Here is a 19,487-nt window from a genome sequence, read left to right as displayed (position 1 = left end):
AGTAATCCACCAGAATTGTGTGCTTGCATGTCTGTGATTGGTTGACATAGCACCTTGCCAGATGACTTCACATTGAATTACATCAAAAGCTGAACCAGGTTCAACCTTTCATTGTTTTGCTAGAGCCCTCTCTGTTGGCACCCCCACTACATCAAAGCACTGCCCCCTTTCAAATAAAGAGAGGGCTGCTTTTTTTCACGCAGGGCTGATGCCTATAGGATTCAAAGCCCCCCCAGATTTAATTAACATTAACGTTAACTACATCTAAGGAATGTCCAATGTCCTTCAGGAATGCTGCCTAAATAGCACATTAGCTTTAGCTTTCAGCCAGGGAAGGCCAAAACAAATGCAATTTTTTCACTTCCGCTTTTTTTTTTTTTTTAAATCTTGGGAGATTTTGTTCATTTATAGCAATACAAATTTAATTCCATAGATGTCGCAATTAAAATACCACTGAACTTATAGTACTGAAATATTTTACATGGAAACCATATGATGTGGTCTTTTCATTTTAATATTACATTGAAAAAACTTTATTATAAGTTGCTCAAAGTCAATAAGCTCAATTCTGATCTAAAATTTCAAGACAAGACCAAAAAGTTGGGTTGCTAAAGACACCTGTTTAAATTAAAATCGGGCTTCTCCCAACATCTCTACAGCAGAAATTGACTGTGAACTGAATCATTTGTCATGCAGCCAAGAATTAACCAACAGTCCCAAACCCAAAGATATTCAGTTTACTATATTATATGACAAAGACAAGCATTAAAGGAAAAATTTACCACTGTGAATATGATGATTTCTTTAAACTAGTGTCAGGCCCTCTACTTCTGCCTAGCTGGCAGCCTCTCTCCCTCTCCCTTTCCCTCTCTCTCTCTCTCTCTCTCTCTCTCTCTCTATGTGTTTGATTGCAGGAGTGGAGTCAGGTGTGTGGAGTCAGGGAACCAGCTGCCAGCCATCATCATCATCATCCTGCTCTGCTTCAAGTACCTGGTCCCAAACTCCACACTCTGCCAGATTGTAGACTCAGTTACACTGTCAGTGACGTCCTTGAATATCTTTACCTGTTGAAGCTTTTTGTTAATTATTGTTTCCATCTACCTGCAGCATTCCTGGCCTGACTCCTGCCTCTGATTGCCTCTTGACTTCCTGGAACCTGCTCAGGATCACCTCTATTCCCCCATGCCCTGCGGACTCTTCCTGCCCTGCTTCACTCTGCCAATTCCTCTGCTCTGCCCTGCTCAGCCCCCTGCACCTGCCTTAGCCTCAGATTCAGCTGCCAGCCTCAGCCTCCCCCTGGCCACTAAGACTCAGCTGCTCCTTTTTTACCTCAACATCAGGTTGTAACAAAACCAATCTGATTCCAATTCCTCGCCTCTGTCTCTGTGTTCTGCACCCTGGGGTTCTCTGTACTAGCCCATAACAGTACAATCTGGCCACAAGATGAAACCTGCAGACACAGACTTAGACACTGAGACAGCCTCTGGCTCAGTGCAAAAAGCTATCACTAGTCAAGGCATACTCCTAGGGCAGCATGACCAAATTCTTCATTCTCTCACAAAAAGTAATCAGGCCATGGTCAACCAAATTGCTCCTCTCACTAATCAAGTGACAGCTTTAACTTCACAGTCAGTGCCTGCCCACCCTGCTCATCCAGATCCTCCTCCTTCTAGCTCAGGTCCCTAGGTCTCTCCCTCCTTATCGTGAGCCCTTTGTCGCAGCCCTGCAACCCTACAATGGAGACCTTGGTTCCTGCTGAGCCTTTTTGACCCAGTGCTCCCTAGTCTTTGAACAGCAGCCTTTTACCTGATCGGGTTTATGGCTGGAGACATCCTTGAGTGGGCCTCAGCTGTGTGGGAGAGGCAAGGTGAGATCGGTTTCTCCTATCATGAGTTCACCAAAGAAATACGGAAGGTGTCTGACCACCCTGTCTGCGGAAGAGACACAGCCAGACAACTCCTCTCTCTCCACCAGGGTTCCCACAGTGTTGCTGAGTTGGCTATTGAGTTCTGGACTCTGGCTGCTAAGAGTGGCTAGAATGACAAGGCTCTCCAGGGTGCCTTCCAGAAATCTTTAAATGACTCCATTAAGGATGAACTGGCCTCCTGTGATGAACTTGACAACCTTTACAAACTAATCTCTCTGGCAATCCAGATAGACAATCAGCTCCATGAGCGCCGTAGAGAAAGTCAAGACTGCAGTCTTTCCCAGTGCCATCAACCACTTCTCAGCGACCACTCCCCAGTTCTCCTGAGCCCTCCCAAGTCCCCTCCAGCAGCCCAGAGCCTGAGCCCATGCAATTAGGTCGGCCAGTTTGACTGCTGAGGAGAGGGCCCCCAGAGTAAACTCCAATTCCTGCATGTATTGTGGTCGACCTGGTCATTATCTCTCTTCTTGCCCAGTACACTGGTCTCTGGTGGGTGCTAGGTTTTTTTTTTTTTTTTTTTTTTTTTTTTGGGGGGGGGGGGGGGTTGTGGGCAAGAAGGATGGAACTTTAAGATCTTGTATTGATTTTAGGGGCTTAAATAACATCACTGTCAAAAATAAATACCCTTTGCCTATCATAAGTTCTGCTTTTATTCACCTCAATGGAGCCACCAGCTTTTCCAAACTGGACCTGCGCAATCTTGTCCGTATCCGAGAAGGAGACACGTGGAAAACTGCATTTAACAGACCCACGGGCCATTTTAAATATCTGGTTATGCCATTTGGTCTGACTAATGCCCCTGAAGTTTTCCAGGCTTCAGTGAATGACGCCTCCATGACATGATCAATTGTTTGTCATTGTATACCTTGATGATATTGTGATCTTTTCCCAGACCCAGTCAGAACACGAGCAGCATGTGCACCAGGTCTTACAGCGCCTCCTGGAGAACGAGCTGTATGTGAAAGCAGAAAAGTGTGACTTCCATGTACCTTCTGTGTCGTTTCTTGGTTATATCATTGCACAGGGGCAGGTGCAGATGGATCCAGCTAAGGTGACAGCTGTTACAGAATGGCCAAAACCCACTAACCTGAAACAGTTGCTAAGCTTTCTGGGCTTTGCAAACTTTTACAGGAGGTTCATTAAAAATTAATCACATAGCTGCTCCACTCACTGCTCTCACCTCCACTTCCACTCCTTTCCTATGGTCTCCTGAGGCTGAAGTGGCCTTTAAAGACCTTAAGAACTGCTTCGCCTCAGCACCCATCCTCATCCAACCAGATCCTGCTTGCCAGTTTGTCGTGGAGCTGGATGCTTCAGACAGCGGGGTAGGTGCAGTACTATCCCAGCGATCATCAAATGACAAACTTCATCCTTGTGCCTTTTTCTCCTGCAAGCTGTCACCTGCTGAAAGAAATTACAATATCGGTAACTGGGAACTTCTTGCTTCGCTTTGGATTTTGTTACTGGCCTCCCACCATCAAACGGTAAACATTCTCACCATAACAGATCACTTTTCCAAAGCTGCACTTTTCTTGCCCTATCCAAACTTCCCTCTGCTAGGGAGACTGCGGACCTGTTGGTGGACCATGTCTTCCACCTGCATGGAATCCCATCTGAAATTGTGTCTGACCGAGGCCCGCAGTTCACCTCACAGGTTTGGAAGGCATTTTGTTCAGCCCTGGGAGCCACAGTCAGTCTCTCTTCTGGGTATCACCCCCAGTCCAAACCGAGGGGGCCAATCAGGAAATGGAGGCTGCACTCCGCTGCATTACCTCTGCTAATACACCCACAGTGGAGTACACTTGCAACACCTTACCAACGCCTCCTTGGGTATGTTCCCTCTGCCTGCAGCAATCTTGGCCTGATTCTGACTCCCATCTGATCTACTTGGAACCTGCTCAGGATCGCCTCCGTTCCCCCAAGCCTTGCGGACTCTTCCTGCCCTGCTTCACTCTGCCAATTCCCCTGCTCAGCCCCCTGCACCTGCCTTAGCCTCAGATTCAGCTGCCAGCCTCTGCCTTCCCCTGGCCACTAAGACTCTGCTGCTCCTTTTTTACCTCAACATCAAGTTGTAATAAAACCAATCTGATTCCAGTTCCTCACCTCTGTCTCTGTGTTATGCACCCTGGGGTTCTCTGTTCTAGCCCGTAACAAGTAGGTCACTTGTGTAGTAATGTGCAATTATATTTTAATTTTGTGCCCCTTGACAATAGAAAACTAAGAATAAGTTTGTAGATTTCCCACACTACTCTTAATGGGGAATCCTTCTAAAACCGAAATGCATTGTTCGTGTCCCATCCAATGAGACTGACTCACTCTAACAGTGTGTTCACATCCAGCAGAACACCAAGTGAAAGTTAGTGAGCAGCAGCATTATATCTCTTTACTGAGGTTTATTTTCATTAACAAAACATTTTCCTCATTGTGTCTTGCTGAATCACACCCATTTTCAAGGGGTCATAACAAACCAGTGCACTGGAGTCAGTTACATTATATGGATCAACTTACCAAGTGCTGCATGGGTGCCGCTGGATGTAGCTGCAAGTACAGGTAACACGTCCACTGTTCTGTATTCAGAGTTGCCAAAGTCCGATATAATAATCTGTCAGAAAACAAAGTCAGATTCACCAAAGCACCGCAAAGTTTTTTGCAGCACAGATTTTTCTGTCAGTCTCCCTGACGATCACCAGGCACCCAGGCTGCAGGCGCATCTCTATCAGCAGTCGGCTGATGCTGTTACAGCTCCCTCTCTTCCACACTGTTTTGTCTGATACCACAGCACTATATTTGGCCTCATAAGTTGTAATAGTGGCACCACATCTCTGCTCCAACACTGTATTGAAAAGCCAGTAGTTTGTGTTATCACGGAGAAACTTGGCAACTGAAGTTTGTGTGTTGGGCTGCGCTGTAGTGTAGCTGTGGTGGTCGCTTTCTCCTCCAGTCCACACTCTGTTTTATGTGATAACACAGCATTAATATGGCCTCATAAATTGTAATTATTGCGCCACATCTCTGCTCTGATATTGTAAAGCTAGTTTTTTGTGTTGGATTCAGCTCTTCTGGATGAATCACAGAGAACCTTAGTAGTTTTGCTTAGATTAGCTTAACTGCGGCTGTCACTCCGGTCCTCCTCCACAGTCCACACTCTGTAGAGTCTGATTCCACAGTGCGATATTCAGCCTTGTATCATGAAACTAGTTTTCTTCCAAATATACTGATATTTTAAAATATTCAGCAGTATGATATTTTCTGTTTGCTTTTCCCTATTGCTAGCATAGAATGGGACAGGAGTGTTTTGGGAGACCCACATTTTACTGTCCTTGAAGGCACCAGTACAGGAAAAGAGGAAATGTAGTTTGTTGTCTGATGCAGATCTCTATTGTCCGCCGGTGGACACGTTTTGCGCCACCTGGTGGACATTTACTGGCAAATGAGCAGGGAGCTCTGGGTGCAGGCAACACAGAGGGAAGTTAAAAACTTTTCATTTGCATATCCTACCCACATTGCACAGATACAATGCTGGTCAAAAATCAGCAAAGTTTCCCTTTGAATCTTAGCTTTTTAGGAGCTGAAACCAGACAATTTTTGACATTTGCTTAAAAATAACAAACTATTTAATTAGTTTGCAAAATAGTGCCAGATTAATTTTCTGTTGATCAACTAAATTATTAATCAACCCATCATTGCAAGAGCCTGACAGGAAAATATGACATGTGACTGATTAACATTGTGCTTAAAGATGCAGTGTGTAGATTTCACTTGCAACCAGAGAAGATTTATTTGGAATAAAGTTTCGGTACACAGACCTTCATCATTTTCAAAAATAACCTGATGAAGGTCGCAGAATGCGTGCAGAATAAAACTCAGTCGGCTCAGCAGCCACATGTTTCTTCATTCTCTATTTCTCTGTTTAGCATCTGCAGGTTACGCTGGCCCATTGTTGCTAACTTTGGAGCTAACCCCCTTCATCTTCCAGCAGTTGGGGGAACAACAGACGTGACCTTTCTTGGTCTTGACAAGCTGCAGCATTTAACTGGCACACTGTATACTGTAGGGGAGAACGGGGTAACATGAGCCACTTTTTACATATGATAATTTTACTGCAAAATGAAAGTGTATTTGTTTCAAATAATAGTTATTATATATACCTCAGGTTGTTGTGTACCCATGGAAATTAAAACAAGTTATCTAATTATTATGGTTTAAGAACAATGAGCCATCAAAAAAAGTTAGTCCAATGGCACAACTTACCCCAAAGTAGGGGTAAAATGAGCATGGGGATGGGGTAAATAGTGCTACCATTATATACTGATGGAAAAATTACACAAAATCAAACAAATTAATTATAAAATTAAAAATAATTTTGAACTTTATTAATGCCATCAATTTAACAGAGGCAAAAACTTGTACTTTTAAGTAAAATCATATGTTTGTGTCTTGTTGTTCAATATGTTACGGAAACACTTTCAGTAAAGATTAAACTGTGATCTTTGTGTGTTAGGTACAGAAAGAATGTGTGTAAATGTGCTTTTGTGTATACAGACAGGTGACAAATTAAAGGAAAAACTGGTCCAGGTCTGAATGCTTGACCCCTACAGTGTGGGTGTCTAGGGGCTCTGTTATGCTGTGGGGGGCATTTTGCTGGCATGGTTTGGGTCCACTTGTCCCCTTAGAGGGAAGGGTCACTGCTAATCAATACAAAGTTGTTCTGAGTGATCACCTTTATCCTATGATGAAACATTTCTATCCTGATGGGAGTGGTCTCTTCCAGGATGACAATGCCCAGATCCGTAGGGCATGAGAGGTCATGGAATGGTTTGATGAGTATGAAAATGATGTGAATCATATGCTATGGCCTTCACAGTCACCAGATCTCATCCCAGTTGAACACCTATGGGAGATTTTGGACTGAGGTGTTAGACAGTGTTCTCCAACACCATCATCAAAACACCAAATGAGGAAATATCTTTTTGAAGAATAGTGTTCATCCCTCCCGAAGAGTTCAGAGACTTTTAGAATCAATGCCAAAGTGTATTGAAGCTGTTCGGGCAGCATATGGTGGCCCAACACCTTTACACTTTATGTCGGCTTTTCCTTTAATTTGTCTGTATGTACAGCATGTTTGTTTGTGGCTTAAATTTAACATTAGTCAACAATTAGGTATTTATTCATCAACATTGTAGGGATCAAACATGAACAGTGTCTCTGTTCTCTAGAATATCAGAAAATAATTTTGGGGGTAAATTGAGCCATTGATTCAACTTGCCCGAACATCACTGGCACGTTTTACCCCACAACCTCCATTTTGACAAAACTGTTTCACACAGTGGCTCAGATCCACAATTATGCTAAGTTTATGACCTTGTTTTGTAGCTTACACTGACTTAAATTAACATGTAGTAATGTCCAAAACTTATTTTCTTTAATTAAGATACAAGCCTGATAACTTTAGTAACATGATGAATTCACTTGGCATGACAAAAATCTTTTTTTTTGCTCTATTTTGCTGACCACTCTCTCCATGTGCTTGAGTCCAAGATGGATTGAGTAATGTGAACCATTCTTTCTTAATTTGTGGTCATATGATTACTTTTGCTTATGGTTACCTAGAAGGGGGTAGCTCATTTTACCCACTGGCTCTATTTACCCCGTTCTCCCCTACTGTGCATTTACTGCCAGATTGACAACTTACTGTTAACTGTTTCCTCACCTGCATTCACCGTCACCTTCCTGCTGCTGGCTCTCTCACATAACCCCTCATTCTACGCGCACAAAATAAACACTGCCCTATTCCTTAAAAGGAGCAATACTACCAAGAGTTTCCTGGGCAATGCCACAGAGGTTAACTCATGTTTCGGAACAACGCTGCACAGAGGCTCCCAAATGCTACTGATTTCCAAATGAATGGATATTTGACGTTGTTGTTGCCACCAAAAAATATTTTATTTTGAATATTTTTTTGGCCTGGCAGGGGTTCTTGTTGGCCTGGAAGCCCACCATGCCTGTACAATTATAGGGGACACACTGAAATAAGGTATAGTGCCCAGCTCTGCCGGAGAAGATGACAAAAATTGCATTCAGACACTGCTCCGGTGACTAGAAAATGCAGGAGTGCACTTGAAGAGGAGCAAGTGCCAGTTAATGGAGAAGGAAGTGAGACTTAGGAAACTGAACGGACAAGACAGGGCCTGCACCCACTTCCGGCAGTGGTGAAAGGTGTGCAGGGAGCTCGGACATCAGTAACAGAAGTGACAAAGAAGTTCCTGCAAAACGTGTCTACATTGCTGGTACCTCTGCATAAATGGCTTTGGAAGGATGTATCGTGGGCTTGGGGGCCTGAGCAGGAAAGGACCATCAAGTAGTCTAAAGAACTTTTACAATCCAGCAGTGTGTTAGTGCACTATGATCAGAACTGATACTTTCCTGCGTTTCTTTGCCATATCAAGTTGGAGCAGTACTTGCTGACTGCATGCCGGGCAGAAATGAGAAACCTACAGGATTTGCATCTCGCACATTTTTAGCTGCAGAAAATAACTATTCCCAACAAGAGGCGTTAGCTGCCATCTTTAGAGTGCAGTATTTTCACAACAGAGACTGCCTACTACCTTGCATCCATATGTGTGAACGCACTGTTACATGGCTGCATTCAGCTTTAGCACAGTTAGGTCCCAGTTCCTCGCTGTCCATAGCATTAAAAGAAACAGTGATTGGTTGTTGTCTTTCACTCCTTTGTGCACCATTTTTTCGAAACTAAGCTGGGATGGAGATGGCAGACTGAGGTTTTTTGATTGTCCACCGATGTGCCCTGGCAGCATTCTGACTTTTCTTCAGCTCTCTGTAAGTTTGCAATGATCCACATTACTAACTCTCACTAACTACCTACAAAATAATCAGACTTGATGAGGAAAAACATTTTGTAGGTGAAAATAAGTCTTTGTAAAGATATATAACACTGATTAATGCTGATTGATGCTAACTTTGTCTCTGTTAACCAGCCACCCTACTGGAAAGTGCCTTTGCCACCTGTCTTCCATAAAGACACCATGAGTAGCCTTGCATGCAGTGCATTACGGTTGTTTAAAATTTTCCCCCTCAGAGCGATAGTGGAATCTACAGCCTTTCTCACAGTTTTCTCTAGTCAAAGGCTACCAATTGTTGTCAGTAATAAAGCAAGTTCAACTGAAGATGAAGTCTTGGCATGTGTTTTGATATCCGAAGATATCACAGTGATAGAGAGCAGAATTGAAACCCAGTTCTGATCCAAAAGCGAGAAAACCTCATTCCAAATCCCTGTTGGAGCCAATAATGGTGTTTTTATTTGGGTGAAGCTATGTCGGCATTTGCACTCCAGGCCAGTAAGGGGCAACAACATAGTTATCCATATGTCTTAAAAAGTACAGCAAATTTTCAAAAAAACAATGCAATATCATTGATTATTCAATATTTTTGTTTTTTCATAGCCTATTACAAACAGTGTTTGCCATAAGCCCTAGACCATCACAGGTAAAACATCACAGCTCCACAGATGTACCAAAGCTATGGGCGAGTTGAGGCTTGGGGTTAGTTCAGACATGTTTGTAATAACAGCAGCAGAAACACAGTTAAAAACTTTTACAAATTACCAGAAGGATCAGAAGATACATTATTATGTAAGCATAACAGTTACAGTTGATAGAACATGAATAATCATTCTTGTAAAAGGCCCAGTGCTGGACTTCCTTTTTTGAACATCCTGTTTTTCATCCCTTATTACATTACAGTCTACTGTCTGAAATCAAAACACATCAGTTACGGTGTCAAAAACATGCGATTGGGAGCACCTTCGGAGCTGCGATGCTGCTGATTCGATTCCAGCTGTTTCATGTCATGCCCATAGACTGTATATAAATATGGACGTCATGACGGCTCCCCAAAAGTGAAGCAAAAATGTCTTGATCGCCCACTGGTGGCTGGCTGAAGTATAGGTCATAAATCCTGCCCCCTCCATGTTAGCGGATGGGACATGAGCCAAACTAAAAAATCAAAGTACCAGTCAAATAAATTTTTCCCAAAGACGGTTTCTGTCATTTTAGATAGTTCTTATCACACTGATGTATGTTCATGTGCTCATTTTTCAGAAAGGTTTTTATAAAAAGGGGGTCTGACGTCATGATTGACAGCTGTGACAGCCACTCTCAAACTTCCATCAGGAAGCAGGACAGCTGAGGGGGCATGTTCCACAGGCTGTCATCCTGCCGCCCACTCTGCTGCAGAGACTCTGGTTCCAAATGCCGTCACACAAGCAAGATGGCAGCCCTTGAAAAGGAGATATTTTGGCTTCCCTTTTGCATAACCGTAGGAAGTGGAGACGCGTCATCCATATTTATATACAGTCTATGGTCATGCCCCTATCGCCGTCTCTATCTCTCTCTTTTTTCCTGTCTGCTTCTTCACTATTGACTGTCCAATAAAGATGAAAATGCCAAAAATAATCTTAATTAAAGCTGCAAGCAGCGATGATCGGGCCCTCGCACCCCAGCGCATGTCGAAGTGACGCTCAGTCGAAGGGCTTTTGTCAGTGACTTGTTGTGTAAAGTTTGAGGCAGATCCAACCGTGTACACTCAAGTTATATCAATTTCCTCTGTCATGGCGAAACATCAAAACTCAACGCCACGCCACGGCCAAACCATCATGATCATACACTAGTCTAGATGACACACACTGATTTTTAAGTCCTTACGATGGATTCTGTAGGAGGAGTTCTTTAAAATACAAGGTATGCGAAATGGCCAAGAAAAGGCGAAAATGTACCATTTTTTTCAAGATGGCCGACTTCCTGTTCGACTTACAATAAGGCTTCAAGAGGCTTTTTTGTGCGTGTTGACATTATACATGTGCCCTGTGAATTTCATCTTTCTACGTTAATCTGGAAGGCGGGGCTGCAATTTTGAAATTTTAAAGGGGGCGCTGTTGAGCCATTTTGCCACGCCCATTCAAAGCGACCACATAGGATTTTAGCTGACATCACTCTAGACATGTGTGTCAAGTTTCATGACTGTAGAGCAATCCCTTCTCCCTGAAAAACAGTATCATATTTCATGGCGAAGGATGTGTCGCCATGGTAACAGCATTCAGTTTTGGGTCATGAGCTGCCAAATGTAGCATCACCAAGGTCTTGTTTATTAGCTGACTTAATTTCAGGTGCATCAGCCAAATTTCCTAGGAGTAATTAGACAAAGTACGACGCATGATACTTCCTGTTGCCAGTAGGTGGCGCTATGACTTTCGCTAAATATGAGACTGAACATGTGTTCAGATTGGGACTCTTAACAAGCATATGAAATTTGGAAAAGATCAGACCACGTGGAGTCAAGTTATAAGGCATTGAAATTTCATGGCGTCACATCGAAATTCGCCGCGTCGCCATGGCAACACCTTTCAACGAAGGGTCACCAACTTCATAATATAAGATCTCCAAGGTCTTGAGGCTATTCTCAGTAAATTTCAGCTGGATTCCATCACCGTGCTGCCCACAGGGCGTCAGAGCGTAAAACATGTAACTTCCTGTTGCCAGGAGGTGGCGCTATGACTCATATCCTGTATTCTCACATGGACCCGTTCAGGGCGGGACTCTTATGAAGCACAAAAGGTTTGGCTCTCTTAGGATCATGTATGCCGGAGTTATAGCCGTTTCATTTTTCATGGCGAAGGATCGAAATTCGCCGCCCAGCCACGCCCCCTAGGAAAGACTAATGAGAATTGTTTTAGCAACTTTTAATCTCCTATGCCTGTAGATGATACGGACCGAATTTGAAAGTCCTGGGGTCAAATCTCTAGGAGGAGTTCGTTAAAGTATGCGGGCTGGAAATGACAAAATCGGTGCAAAATTTCAACTTTGATACAAAATGGCCGACTTCCTGTTGGAGTTAGGCTATGTGTCCTTGAGACTTTTTGGTGCGTCTGGTCATGATACATATGCATACCGAATTTCGTTCTCCTACGACAATCTGTATCGAGGGGCTCAATTTTCTTGACTTTCTAGGTGGCGCTGTTGAGCCATTTTGTCCCGCTTTATTTCGAGACCCATAAAATATCGAAATTTTCGCCAGTCCTGACATCTGTGCAAATTTTCATGAGTTTTCGTGCATGTTTAGGCCCTCAAAAATGCGTTTGTTTCGGAGGAATAATAATAACTCCTTCAGTTTCAATAGGGCTTCGCACCGGTCGGTGCTCGGGCCCTAAAAATAGAAACATGCAATCGATTGGCTATGCTGCACTACTCATTTACATAAACACACACAATAGTTATGACACAGCAAGTGCTGGGCTGGACAGACTGAAAAGTCCAGCTCGATGTTGTCACAACAAAAAGATGAAGTCTATGATGTCTGTCTACTTGTTTTCAATAAATAATAGAAAGACTAAATACATACATATATATATATATATATATATATATATATATATATATATATATAAAGTGTAGAGAGACAGTTAATGAATTCTTTTATATCATATTTCTTTCCTGTGTGGGGGTGATTAACTTGTATCTCTCTCCACAGGGTGTTTGGACTATTAGGGAGAGATGAACCACTAAGTCCCCTGGCAGTCACCCTTCCCATTTAGTGTTGTAGAGGGATAGCTGTAGGACCGATAGTCTATTCTGCTAAGGAAATTTTGCTCATCCTATTTACTCAGTTGTTTATGGGAGATAGTCTTAATAATGAAGTTTAAATTATGTAAAATGGTGTAATTCTTGTAACTCTGCGTAATATTAACCTTGTCATGTTTTTTGAAATACATATTTTTATTGTCATGCTCTTTGTAAAATGCTCACTTTGAAAAAATGAAGACTGTCATAATTAAGCAGGGACAGCTGACGTGCTACGGTAAGCGTATTGTATCATTTCCGGTTGCCAACTGTGTCTACTGATAGCGTTGTTGCTGCTCTCATCTCAGTTGATTTTCCTATATATATCACATTACTGTGGATTAATATCTTCTGTATATTTAAACTTTCGCTAGTTTTACACAAGCACTCTCAGCGCTTTTCTCTTAGCGACTTTTCTCGCTAATCGCACAAGTTGTTAGTCACTTTAGCTCTGCAGCTAGCACTAGCACTAACTTAAACTAAGCAGTTAGCGATGGCTTCTCTCTCTCCCTCTCGTTCTCCTGCTCTCTCTTGCTCGGTGTGCCAAATGTTTAGTTATTCCTCTGCCTCCTTTAGTGATAGTGGTAAGTGTAATAAGTGTAGTCTATTTGCAGCACTGGAGGCAAGGCTTAGTGAATTGGAAGCACGGCTCCGCACCATGGAAAAACAATCAGCTGCTAATATAGTTAGCCAGCCCCTAGTATTCGGTGCAGGCCGACCTAGCGTAGCTCCCACTCCCCTGGTAGCTCCCGAGCAGCCGGGAAGCCAGGGCGGCTGGGTGACTTTCCGAAGGAAGCATAGCCCTAAGCAGAAGCCCACGGTTCACCACCAACCAGTTCATGTTTCTAACAGGTTCTCCCCACTCAGCGACACACCCGCTGAGAAACAAACTCTGATTACTGGCAGCTCCATAGTCAGAAACGTGAAGTTAGTGACACCAGCAGCCATAGTTAAATGTATTCCTGGGGCCAGAGCGGGCGACATTGAGTCAAATTTAAAACTGCTGCTTAAGAATAAACGTAAATATGGTACGATTGTCATCCATGTCGGCGGCAACGACTCCCGATTACGCCAATCGGAGATCACCAAAATTAATGTTGAGTCGGTGTGTACATTTGCAAAAACAATGTCGGACTCCGTAATTTTCTCTGGACCGCTGCCTAATCTGACCAGTGATGACATGTATAGCCACATGTCACAATTCAACCGCTGGTTGTCGAGGTGGTGTCCAGCAAACGATGTGGGCTTCATAGATAATTGGCAGACTTTCTGGGGAAGACCTGGTCTGATTAGGAGAGACAGCATACATCCCACTTTGGATGGAGCTGCTCTCATATCCAGAAATATGGCCAAGTTTATTAGTAAACCAAAACCATGACAACCCAGAGTTGAGACCAGGAGGCAGAGCTGCAGTCCTACACGCTTCTCTGCGCTTCCATTAGAGCAGTTACCCACCCAAAACCACATAGAGACTGTGTCTGTCCCCCGACCACATAAATCAATTAAATCCAAAGTAAACAAAAGAAGAGTCATTCATGAAAATCTAGTAAAAATTAAAACCACTACTGCAATAGTACAACAAAATAAGATAATTAAATGTGGATTCTTGAACATTAGATCTCTTTCACCTAAAGCTGTTTTAGTAAACGATTTAATTTCAGATCATCATATTGATTTATTTTGTCTCACTGAAACCTGGCTGTGTCATGAAGAATATGTCAGCCTTAAGGAATCCACTCCCCCCAGTCATATTAATACTCATATTCCTCGAGACACTGGCCGAGGAGGAGGAGTTGCAGCCATTTTCAACTCAAGCCTAATCATCAACCCTAGACCTAAATTTAATTATAACTCATTCGAAAGCCTTGTTCTTAGTCTCTCTCAGCCAACCTGGAAAACTTTACAGCCAGTTCTATTTGTTATAGTGTATCGTCCTCCTGGCCCGTACTCTGAATTCCTATCTGAATTCTCAGAGTTTTTGTCGTATTTAGTCCTTAGTACAGATAAAGTAATTATAGTAGGTGATTTTAATATTCATGTGGACGTTGATAGTGACAGTCTCAGCACTGCATTTATCTCATTATTAGACTCAATTGGCTTTTCTCAGTGTGTAAATAATCCCACTCACCGTCTTAACCACACCCTAGACCTTGTTCTGGCTTATGGGATTGAAATTGAACATTTAATAATTTTTCCACAAAATCCTATTTTATCAGATCATTTTTTAATAACTTTTGAATTCCTATTACTGGATTATACACCATTAGACAAAAATGTCCTCACTAGATTATCTGATAGTGTTGTAGATAAATTTAAGGAAGCAATTCCGTCAATACTGAATTCACTGCCATGTCTCAATACTACAGAGGACTCTTATGTTAACTTAAGTCCCTCCCAAATTCATAATCTTATTGATAGTGCTGCAGGCTCACTAAGACAAACACTCGACTCCATCGCCCCCTTAAAAAAGAAGATAATAAAACATAAGAGGTTAGCTAAATGGTATAACTCCCAAACCCGCAAATTAAAGCAAACATCGCGAAAATTGGAAAGGATTTGGGCGTTCCATCAAAGTAGAAGAATCTCGCTTAGTCTGGCAAGATAGTCTTAAAACATATAGGAAGGCCCTCTGTAATGCCAGAGCCGCCTATTACTCAGCATTAATAGAAGAGAATAAAAACTGCCCTAGGTTCCTTTTCAGCACTTTGGCCAGGCTGACAAAGAGTCATAACTCTACTGATCCATGTATTCCTATAGCTCTCAGTAGTAACGACTATATGAGCTTCTTTAATGATAAAATTCTAACTATTAGAGACAAAATTAACCACCTCCTGCCCTCAACAGGCACCGTTCTCTCCCCAAACACAGGAACCTTGGTAACGGCAGTAAATCCTGACATATATTTGGACTGTTTTTCTCCAGTGGACTTGTCTGAACTAACTTCAATGATTTGTTCAGCTAAACCATCAACCTGTCTCTTAGATCCCATCCCAACTAGGCTGCTTAAGGAAGCCTTACCCTTAGTGAGCACTTCTTTACTAGATATGATCAATTTGTCTTTAGTAACAGGCTATGTACCACAGTCCTTTAAAGTAGCTGTAATTAAACCTCTTCTTAAGAAGCCTACTCTTGATTCTGGTGTTTTAGCCAATTATAGACCTATATCCAACCTTCCATTTCTATCTAAGATCCTTGAGAAAGCAGTCTCTAATCAGTTATGTGACTTTCTACATAACAATAGTTTATTTGAGGATTTTCAGTCAGGATTTAGAGCGCATCATAGCACAGGGACAGCACTGGTGAAAGTCACAAATGACCTCCTAACTGCATCGGACAAAGGATTTGTCTCTATACTTGTCCTGTTAGATCTTAGTGCTGCATTCGACACAATTGACCATCAAATCCCTTTGCAGAGACTGGGACATTTAATTGGCATTAAAGGAACTGCATTAAGCTGGTTTAAGTCCTATTTATCAGACCGATATCAGTTTGTACATGTTAATGATGAATCCTCCGTGAAGGCAAAAGTAATACACGGAGTTCCACAAGGTTCTGTACTTGGACCAATTCTATTCACCTTATATATGCTTCCTTTAGGTAATATTATTAGGAAACACTCCATAAATGTTCATTGTTACGCAGATGACACCCAATTATATTTATCAGTGAAGCCAGATGAACCCAATCAGTTAAACAAACTCCAAACATGCCTTAACGATATAAAGACCTGGATGACCTGCAATTTTCTACTACTAAATTCAGATAAAACTGAAGTTATTGTGCTTGGCCCTAAACACCTTAGAAACACATTATCTAATGATAAAGCTACTCTGGATGTCATTACCCTGGCCTCCAGCACCACTGTAAGGAATCTGGGAGTTATCTTTGATCAGGATATGTCCTTTAACTCCCACATAAATCAAATCTCAAGGACTGCCTTTTTTCACTTACGTAATATCACAAAAATCAGGCACATCCTGTCCCTAAAAGATGCAGAAAAACTAGTTCACGCATCTGTTACTTCTAGGCTGGATTATTGCAATTCCTTATTATCAGGCTGCCCTAACAAGTCTCTAAAGACTCTCCAGCTGGTCCAGAATGCAGCTGCACGTGTATTGACTAAAACTAGAAAAAGAGACCACATTTCTCCCATTTTAGCTTCACTGCATTGGCTTCCTGTAAAATCTAGAATAGAATTTAAAATCCTTCTCCTAACTTACAAAGCCCTTAATGGTCAGGCACCATCATATCTTGAAGAGCTCATAATACCGTATTATCCCACTAGAACACTGCGCTCCCAGTATGCAGGCTTACTGGTGGTCCCTACAGTCTTTAAAAGTAGAATGGGAGGCAGAGCCTTCAGCTATCAGGCTCCTCTTCTATGGAACCATCTACCGGATTCAGTCCGGGGTGCAGACACCCTCTCTATGTTTAAGAGTAGGCTTAAAACTTTCCTTTTTGATAAAGCTTATAGTTAGGGCCGACCAGGCTCGCCTTGGATCAGCCCTTAGTTATGCTGCTATAGGCCTAGACTGCTGGGGGACTTCCCATGATGCACTGAGCTCCTCTCTCCTCCTCCTCCTCCTCCTCTCCATCTGTATGCATTCATGTAACATCAATGCATGTCACTAACTTTGCTTCTTCCCCGGAGTTTTTTGTGCTTTCTCATCTCACAGGAAAACCTAAGTCCCGGGCCGAACCTTCGTGGTCCTTCACAGTCCTGATGGCATCCTTCCCTGGCTATTGCTGCTTGTGCTTGTTGTTGTTGTTGTTGTGATTGTTTTTCTTCTGTCCCCCCTCCCCCTTTCCCTCTCTCTTTCTCTCTCTCAACCCAACCGGTCAAAGCAGATGGCCGCCCACCAAGAGCCGGGGTCTGCTTGAGGTTTCTACCCGTTAAAGGGGAGTTTTTCCTTACCGCTGTCGCCAAGTGCTTGCTCATGGGTGAATTGTTGGGTCTCTGTAAATTAAAGAGTACGGTCTTGACCTGCTCTATGTGAAAAGTGCCTTGAGATGACTTCTGTTGTGATATGGCGCTATATAAATAAAGATTGATTGATTGATTGAATTAGTCATGTGACTCAGATGTATTTATCACACCTGTGAGTACTCATGCAACTCTGCTTAAACTTGATTGTAATAACTTCAGTTTATCTTGTTGACTGCGGACAGAATGGTATAAAAGACAAGAAAGACATAGCATTTCTGCAAACATTGTTCTTCTTGTTCATCAGTTGTTAATAAATTGCTTGTACCAATCTCCCTTACTGGCAGATCTTGTTGCACTGCAAGATATGCCAGTATACTGTTTTTACTATATACTGTGGTGAAACATGCTGACAGTCAATACCGCCAGCCATTTCCATTACCCTTATTACTGTCATTATCAGGACACCATGAACACAGTGTAATAACTATTGTGTACTACTATACTACAGTGTAAATAACTGCACAAGAAATCATTAATAAAGAGTAAGATCATGAGCCAACAGCCACAGAATTCCTCCACCCAAGTCAAACTCACAGCATCTTGTAAAGGACCGTTTCCCAACAAGTGGACAGACTTGTACTAGACTACATCGTAGGAGATCTGTAGCCTTTGAGCAAGATCGAAAAACCATGGTTCATCAGATTAGTTACTGGTTTGCAGCCATCCAGGTATGTGCCTTCAAGAAGGCAGGTACAGACACTGTTGAACAAGGCATTCAAGGAAAATGTTTGTGACCTAAAGGTTGCACTTTCTTAAATCGATGCTGTATGCACACCTGCAGATTGCTTGTCTGCTGTGAACAAAGCGTTTATAGGCATCATGATTCACTGGCTCAACAAAACTGATGTGTCTCAGAGAAGCTCTGCAGTACTTGCATGCTGGCATATCAAAGATCTGTTTAAGGCAATGGAGAAGGTTAGGCTTAATCTATCTATATGAACCAGGTTGGCCAATAATGTATGGCTTACTATGCTAAATGTATTTTTTAAATTATTTTTTTATTATTTAATTATTGTTAATACATTACTTTTTGTATATACATAGTATGTGTACACATGCGGTATATGTGTGTATACATTTATTAGTAGTAGTCCTATTACTAGTATTATTATTTGATTTGATTATCATTTTTCTATGTATTTATCTCCCCTTTCTCTTTTTACTTTTTTCTTTATTAATATTTATTTATTTAATAACTTCCCCCCCTATTCTATAGATACTACTATCTACCTACTCCTAGATATCACAAGTCATCCAAAACCAGCCAGGGTAAGGGAAGGCAGTAAGCCAGGGTGGGCAGGGAGGGGAGGGGAGGGTGGGATTATCGGTTCCTTCTTTTTCCTTTCTTGAGTTACACTGTTCACAACAATGTGTAAAGAGATGTATGGACACATATGAATGAAATACATGCGGCTATATGTATATGATTTATTATCGGTACACTGTAAAGAAACAAAATAAAAAATTCAATCACAAAAAAAGAGCACACACACAATGTGTTAGCAAAAGCACTGACAGATATGCATAACGAATTCATAATCCAAAACAAGATTGTGTTTACCATAATGGAAAACACTGCAAATTTTGTTGAAGGGTTGAGCTGTTTTGGGGAGGATATAGCTATTGATGATCCAGAGCCAGTTGTTAACAATGATGAAGCAAATGAAGATGACAATGAATCAGGATCTACTTTTCCTACTGCTGCTGCTAGTGAGAGCTTAGATGAAGATGATAAAATGGAATGTGAGCCTCTCTTAACTTTGGAATATCTCCGTCTTCCCCCTCACAGAGGGTGCATGGCTCACACCTTAAATCTTATTGCCAAAGACACGGAAAAGGTAACTGACAGACAATATAAAACACTTTTTAGGGCTGTTTTTGGAAAGGCATTTGCTTTGTGGACTGGCTGTCATGAACTGGCTCAGAGTCAGTGACAAAAGAA

General features: G+C 42.1%; 1 protein-coding gene and 1 long non-coding RNA gene across 13 annotated transcripts in view; one reads left to right on the top strand and one right to left on the bottom strand.

Annotated features, from left to right (window-relative positions):
* Window positions 1-19,487, bottom strand: part of celf1 (cugbp, Elav-like family member 1) — a 137,556-nt gene that overhangs the window by 96,704 nt on the left and 21,365 nt on the right. For 3 of the 12 annotated variants that reach the window (XM_042417694.1, XM_042417758.1, XM_042417686.1), the window contains exon 1: window positions 2,793-2,873. The exons of 3 other annotated variants lie outside the window; for them this stretch is intronic. The gene's annotated coding sequence lies outside the window, so the exon portion shown is untranslated. Of the gene's footprint in view, window positions 1-2,792; window positions 2,880-3,107; window positions 4,195-4,435; window positions 4,530-19,487 lie in introns of those variants that run through there. 6 more of the 12 variants (XM_042417724.1, XM_042417731.1, XM_042417709.1 and 3 more) reach the window with 4 other exon arrangements.
* Window positions 2,329-4,021, top strand: LOC121901118. The gene is made up of 2 exons (XR_006097179.1): window positions 2,329-2,416; window positions 2,820-4,021. It is a non-coding gene; the product is annotated as an uncharacterized LOC121901118 (long non-coding RNA).

The sequence above is a fragment of the Thunnus maccoyii genome, chromosome 1, assembly GCF_910596095.1.
Source record: "Thunnus maccoyii chromosome 1, fThuMac1.1, whole genome shotgun sequence".
NCBI classification, from domain to species: Eukaryota; Metazoa; Chordata; class Actinopteri; order Scombriformes; family Scombridae; genus Thunnus; species Thunnus maccoyii.
The sequence above is the reverse complement of the archived record's forward strand: the minus strand, read 5'-3'. Positions and strand labels throughout refer to the sequence as shown.